A 6,991-nucleotide genomic window follows, 5' to 3' on the forward strand; every position below is an offset into this window, starting at 1 on the left:
CACTACCTGCATACTGTTGCGGGAATGCAAGTCTTGTCTTCTTTTGTAATACCACTATTAATATCCAAGGAGGAGTGAACTCATGTCAGTAAGTTGCCAGGTGCATTGTCTGGTACCACTGAGTATAGGATGAGAAAATTATAGTAATACTAGTTGTTATTTGGAAAAACAGAGATGGAATTACTTCAGCGGCAGACCAATTTGTATTTAAGCCAAATGACTGTGTTGAACCATTTAACCTGTGTGTATTTATTGTAAAACAATATTAACTAAACACAGCAATGCAACAAAAATGCATCTCCACCTAAAACATAATAATTCAATACCATTTTCCAAGCTGGAGAAAAAAAAAATATTGTCTGAGTTTTCCCAGTGGTCCACAATCATTGTTTATTTAACAAGCAAAATTCAGAGACTGGTACAAAATGTTGCATATGCATAAACAAATAGGCAGAAAAAAATAAAGCTGATTATAAAAATGTTATCATGCTGGATGTAAGCATGATAACATTTGTTGCTTTAGCTTGTTTTGGGCTATTTAAATGTAGAAGAACATTTATTTACCCTTATATTTTAGGACAAATACTTGTTTCTAACCATTGCAGAACACCATGCTTTAGCAAATAAAAAAAACATAATATGAACATTCTTTGAACCTCACTCATATGAACTCATGAACCTCATTTCTGAAGTCATTTTTTACAAAAATCAACATCTTAGATTCACACATTCAAGCTGAACTGCAAACATCCAGGTATTGTACATTTAAAAATCTGCTCACGGTTCATCAGAAGTTTATTTTTCAAAAGTCAAGAGACCTTTTTCTCCTTAAGGATGTAAATATTGACAAGCCTCTCTTGGATTTGATATTCACTTGCATTTTTGTTGTGTCTTTATGTTTGGCTTGCCCAGGAGTATTTCTGTTTGTGTCTTTGGTTTGTTTTGCTGGGTTCTTTTTTATTTTCTTTTTTTTGTTTAAATAAGTAATCCAGATATTTTCTAGCAATAAAAACTACTTTACATTTCATCAGATTCAACACTATACAATCATCCAAACAACCAGCTCTAGACTTGTTGTTTTAACATACTGAGATTACATCATTTTCTTAGTGATAAAACAGTTCATGTATTGAGAATTGAATAATTACTTGTATCCAAGCAAAAAAAGTTTAATTTTCAGTTAAAACAAACTGGGTTATGGAGGAAAATTGGTCTTAAAAGAATCATCAGAGAGATGGTGAGAAAGACATGTGAGGGTTTTGATAAACAATAAACAACATAGCAAGTACAATGTGTGTATTTGTCCAAGTAGAATTGATTTAGAAAGCACAAAAATGAGCATTACCTACAGATCTAGCTGCGGAAAATCTTCACACTGCCACACTCATCAGTATTTCACACCAAATATAACTCACAAACAAAGTTCTGAACAAAAGCATCAGATATTTAAAGAAGCTAGTCACAGCTAGCCACTACTCAGAAATAATGCTGGTGAAAGTGAAAATGTTACATCTGACTTGCAGCTAGTTAAAGAGGTAACTCTTAGTATCTGACTTGATACTAGTCAGAATAAATTAGTCAGAATAGACTAGTTTATGTCAACGATTATCTAGAGCTAACTAATGCTCAGAACTAACCAAAAGTAAGGTGAGGGTTTTAGCTCAGCAGCAGCCTGTTGAAACAGTTAGCCGAAAGAATGATTAGCTTCAACAGTTGGTCAAAGCTACTGGGTAGTTAGGGGTAACTACTAGTGCAAATGTTTATTTCACTTTCAATCTAAGCACATTTGAAAGGGGACATTTAAGTTAGACCTAATGACCAGTTTAAGGTAAATCCTTGTCTGAAAAGCCCACTGAGAAAAGAACATTATGATGAACAATCAAAACTTTAACTGTTTTCCTCCATCATTAGCAGCTCATCCTGCAATTTCATCCAAGAAGCCATGTAGCACAGACAGAAAATAACTGCAATATAACATAAATGCACAGAGTAAAGAGTAAAACATACACTCACCTCAGAGTGCTAATTTGGAGTACCTGACAGGGACCTGTGGATTTTTCTAATCACCTATGAAAGGAGGAAAAAGATAAGGTCAGCATGTCACAGATACAATACCTCTCAGCTGATCATCTCCTCCTAGACCTCTACAATTATTTCCCACATTTCCCAATTTAGTCAGTGCCAACGAGGGATCAGAACTCCCTCAGTCTCAGCATTTATTAAGCAGAAACAGGTAAGAAGCAGGAGACCGGATCAGCAAAATTACCCCAAAAAATCCCTCACACAAGAACTTGCATCAAGCTCTGGAGGTTGCTTGAACTTTCTGTGCCCTGGTTTCTGGCTGTGCTTGTGCTGTGTAGACTTTTGTGCTTTCATGATAGATCGCTTTTTTTTTAAAACAGCAGTCAATGACTGCATACTTAAAAAAATTCAACTGCTGAGGCAGTTCTGTTGAAGCAGCACCATTTATTTAAAAATTATATTTAATAATAATTTAGCATATGAATTTCTTTCAACCTTCACAGGAAGCACTTCCGCTGACAAATTTTCCGAAGCTTCTAGTAGTGCAGGCCCAAAGATTTATTATTGAATAAACCCATAAAACTTTAAACCCGACATTCAATAAAAAGCCTGACAATATATCAGAAAATCCCACAGCAGACAGGTTTTTGTTGCAGACAAGAAAACTAAGATACCAAGTTGGTGGTTTTCTCCTTCAGCAGAACGTCTCATTAAGAATGTATGATGTATTGGTGTGGTGAGTTTGTAAGTGTTTCAGAGGCAAAAGCATCACCAGCAGGTCAGAAGTATTTTAAACAAGTTTACATTTAACAAAAGAGTCACTTTTATTTTTGATGTTGAAATTAGCAATTTACTTTAAATGATTTTTGTTTGCTTAGAGCTCATAAACCTGCCAAAGCATTCATTTTAGAGACAAAACAGAAATACTTGTGTGCTAAAAAGTCACAAAATAAGACAATGTAAGTTATAATGAACAAGTTTAAGAATATTTTTATTTTTGATAGAACAATATTGCAAATATATCATATCCACATTTTATTATGATTGTGCTGCACAAATATATAAAGGAGTATTTCTAAATAGACTTTAATAAGCTTGCTGAGGTTTTACCACATTTGTGTCAGGCACAGCTGACATTTAGATTGTGCGTCAATCAGCTTTGCCTAAATCAAAAAAAGGTATTTTAATTAAAAAACGAAAAAAAATACAGCCACCACTAAGATACACTATTGCTATATTTCACTTATAAAAGGATTGTTATTTGTAGTACAAGTACATTTTTCTTCGGTTTATTCCTGTCACCGACACACTGCATTATAAATCTGTCAGGGACAAATTATAGCCTGCAGGGTGAAACACACAATGCACCCAGCATTTAGACAGTTGTGTTATAATGAGCAGAGAGGACACTGGAAGTGGCTTACTGAGAAGGTTTGCCGGATCGAGGTTAGAAAACAGACGTAATGTGTGTCCAAATTCAGGAACTACATCCTTCGAAGGCTGCATTCAAGTCCAAATTTTAAATTTGACGGCTCCTGTAAATACATCATTCTTTTCTCCAGATCCGATGAACGGGTCTGGTGTAACAGGTTAAGATAGGTCTATGGGCTATGAAAAATGTTTCATTACATTTTTTGCACAAATTCATTCTTAGATGAAATTTTTGTTTTGTTAGTTCTGCCTATATTAAGCAGTGCCTGCTGTGATGTTACATTTTGGAGATTTTTGAAACAGCTTGTTTTCCAGACACCAAAAAACATTAACTTACTACCAAACACCAGCTGGATAGTTCTCTTCAAGCACTTGGGCTGTTTTTAGAAGCAGTTGAGACCCAAATGGAAGTAAAATGATTATGCAAAATGTGAGTTTTACATAATTTGTTCCCTTTAATTAAATAATGAAAAAAACCCAGACAAGCTACTTTTTTTTTTACCAGCTTCGGTTCTTTGTAAACCCTACACTCCAGCTACATAAACCATGAGTTGAGAACGAGGCACAGTGATACGTGTCCATTTGAGATACAGATTCCCTCCAATTCATTTACTTTGATAAAAAGACAAGTGTTCATGAAACTCTCAAAGCTTAACTATAGCTTTTTGTCCTGAGATTTTCTGTTTTTCCTTTTGTTTTTCATTAGTTTGCAGGTGGGAAGCCCTACATAAGCACGTCCTTATTATTCTGGTGATGCAGCAAGGCAGTCACTCCCACCTCCTCAATTTAATTAGAGTTTCATCTTTTAAGAAAGCAGTTCTCATTCCCCACATGTGGCTAGAGGCCGCCCCGCTGACGAAGACTGAGTTGAGGCTGCATGACAGTCCTGCCAATGTCATGGCGTCTTTTCTTTTCCACAAGTACAGCAAGAGAACGAAGGAACATTACACACACCGCTGCCCAATTAGAGCAGGAATGTGAATTAATGAGCAGGTCGAGGCAGGTTAATGAAGGGTGTTGCCGATCTGCTGAGAACTCAAATTAAAAACTGTATCCTTATCTGGACAAAGTTTCTTTGTTACTTTTTTCTCTGCTGGAAATTATCATGTTGGTGTTGTGCTGTATTGGGCCCTTTTTTGTTTTTTAAAGACAATAAAGCTCTGAACAGTTGATGTGAAGGCGGATGATTGGGTGCCATATTTTAGAGGCTGATCTTGCCACTTGAATAGGACTTTATTGTTGCTATTTTATGCCAAGATAATTAAAAAGACCAGTAAAACCAGAAAGTGAGATGGAGAAGGAAGCAAAGAAAATAGGTTCTGAATAATTACAAATGAAGATGCTTGTTCTTTTTTTATGGATCCTACAAATAATATGTGGCACTCTGTTTTGTATCTCAAAATACACAAAAAAATCTGCAGTAAATTAGTTTTATTTCTCTTTCATGGTCATTTGTGAATGAGACAGGTCCAAATATACAAAAATGACACTTAAAGAAAGCACAAACAATGAAAAATGTTGAATGCGAACAGTGATTTTCTGCAAGTGAGACTGCACAATGACTACTGGTATAACCAGTATCAACAAACTATATTGTTGGTATTTGCATTATTTTTTTCTATAGTTTTAGCACCCAACTTTACCTGAGTATTGAAAAAGTTCATTATTTGACAGGAAGCAACGAATGATGTTCCTCATCATTGAGACTGTCATGGTTTTAAAGTCTAAATTGTGCCTCATTCTGCTTTAAGGTGTTCAAATCACAGATTTTTTTGTTATGACAGATCAGATATTTGAATTAAAGTAATTTTTGTTCAGTAATAGTGAAAAGAAAGTACACCCTTTCAAAATTTGGGAGGCTTTTACATGCCAGGTCATTATGAAAAGTATCATGTCTTTCCAGGTTCTACATTTGTATAATGTAACCTCAAGTCAAAGCTTCTATACTGACATATTGCACATTGTCATTATGAAATAAGCACAAATAAAGCAAAAATGAAAAATCTGGGAGTGAAAAACTATGCATATCCTTGCAGACAGTGTTTGTAAAAGTGACAAGAGAATTAAAAATAAATACATATTGTTTGTCCTGGTAATAAGTGACGATACTTTACAATATGTTATACTCTAGCTGTCCAATAAAGCTCCTGAAATTTAACACAGAATACTGGAAAGCATCCAGATTAAAATGAAGATATAAATGGGAAATGAACACCTGCATGACTGAAATAAACTGGCAAACCTAATGAGCTCTAGGATAAAACAGCTCCAGTGGGAGAGTCTGCATCTGTGAGCAACCAACATCAGACAGTTTAACCAAAACACTGAGAATATAAATATATTAGCAAGTAAAAATGCAAATCCTTCAGTCTTTGGGGAAAAGGAAGGCCTCAGCATCCCGGGTGGGCTGGGGAAGTGTTTTACTGTAAACATACCCTGAAACTCTAAACAATATTGGAAATTTTCTGCGGGCTCAGAAGTAACAAACTGCAAACCCACCAAACAGCACAAAACCTACACTGTCAACTAAACAACATCCATGCCCCTTCACTAACTGTAGCCCTGAGGTTGCCAACACTTATATGGGCATATTATAATGTACTACAGATTTTTAAACACAATAGCTTCTAGTAGTATCAGCTTATTAGTTAAATTATTTATACAGGGCCACCATAACTAATTTAATGTGTGTGCACTTTACACAACTAACAATTACACTAGCAGGAGGATTTTGTTTGCTTTGGTTAGCATAGCAACATTAACAATTCCTTGTTCCACTGAGAGGTATAAAATTAGTAGGTGCAATATTTTGTCTGTTTCTATTGTAAAAGAGGTTCATGCAACTGACCTGTACCAAACCATTCATGGACCGCCTTCAGGTGTAGATCCAACTTCACATAATGTCTTGTGTTAGCTCAACTTCACACTGTGTGCTGCTATGAGCTTAACTCTGAGAAGTTGTTAGCTTTAGTAGCTGTTATCTTATCTCTGGCTAGATTTTAAACTTAATTTGAGTAGTTGTTTAAATTGAGCTGAAGGTTCCACAAAGTAACTTAATTTGAGTAGTTGTTACTTTGTGGAACCTTCAGCTCAATTCTGAGTAGCTGCTAGCTGAATGCCAAGTTCTAGTTATCCATAATCCAACTAGCTGTTAGCTCAGTTCTGAGCAGCTGTTATTTTGAGTAGTTTTTAGCATCAATTTAAGTAGCTTTCGACCTCACTGTAAATGATAGTTTATCTGAGAATAGCTGGTGTTGGTACTTATAACTGGTATGGTAACTGGTATGATGTTAGCTTCTTCATTCAGCATAACCAACACAGATAGAAGCTGGTTAATGTCCAAGGAGGTTTTAGGTTAAGTTGTTTGTAGTTTGACTTTGTAACTTTTAGCTTGATTCTCAATGACAACTACTGTGTGATATCCAAACTAGGATCTGAATGCTCAAGTAAGATATTGTCAGTAACTAACCCCACAAAATTACACTTAAAACAAGACAAAATGAATATATATATATACATATATATACATATATATATA

The 6,991-nt window shown here is 35.2% G+C and overlaps 1 protein-coding gene across 3 annotated transcripts in view; it reads right to left on the reverse strand.

Moving 5' to 3' along the window:
* sgcd (sarcoglycan, delta (dystrophin-associated glycoprotein)) overlaps positions 1-6,991 on the reverse strand; it is a 208,334-nt gene that overhangs the window by 166,474 nt on the left and 34,869 nt on the right. For 2 of the 3 annotated variants that reach the window (XM_016678248.1, XM_007565491.2), the window contains exon 2: positions 2,014-2,067. The gene's annotated coding sequence lies outside the window, so the exon portion shown is untranslated. Of the gene's footprint in view, positions 1-2,013; positions 2,068-2,266; positions 2,289-6,991 lie in introns of those variants that run through there. The other variant, XM_016678249.1, reaches the window with a different exon arrangement.

Source organism: Poecilia formosa, unplaced genomic scaffold, assembly GCF_000485575.1.
Source record: "Poecilia formosa unplaced genomic scaffold, Poecilia_formosa-5.1.2 Scaffold177, whole genome shotgun sequence".
NCBI classification, from domain to species: Eukaryota; Metazoa; Chordata; class Actinopteri; order Cyprinodontiformes; family Poeciliidae; genus Poecilia; species Poecilia formosa.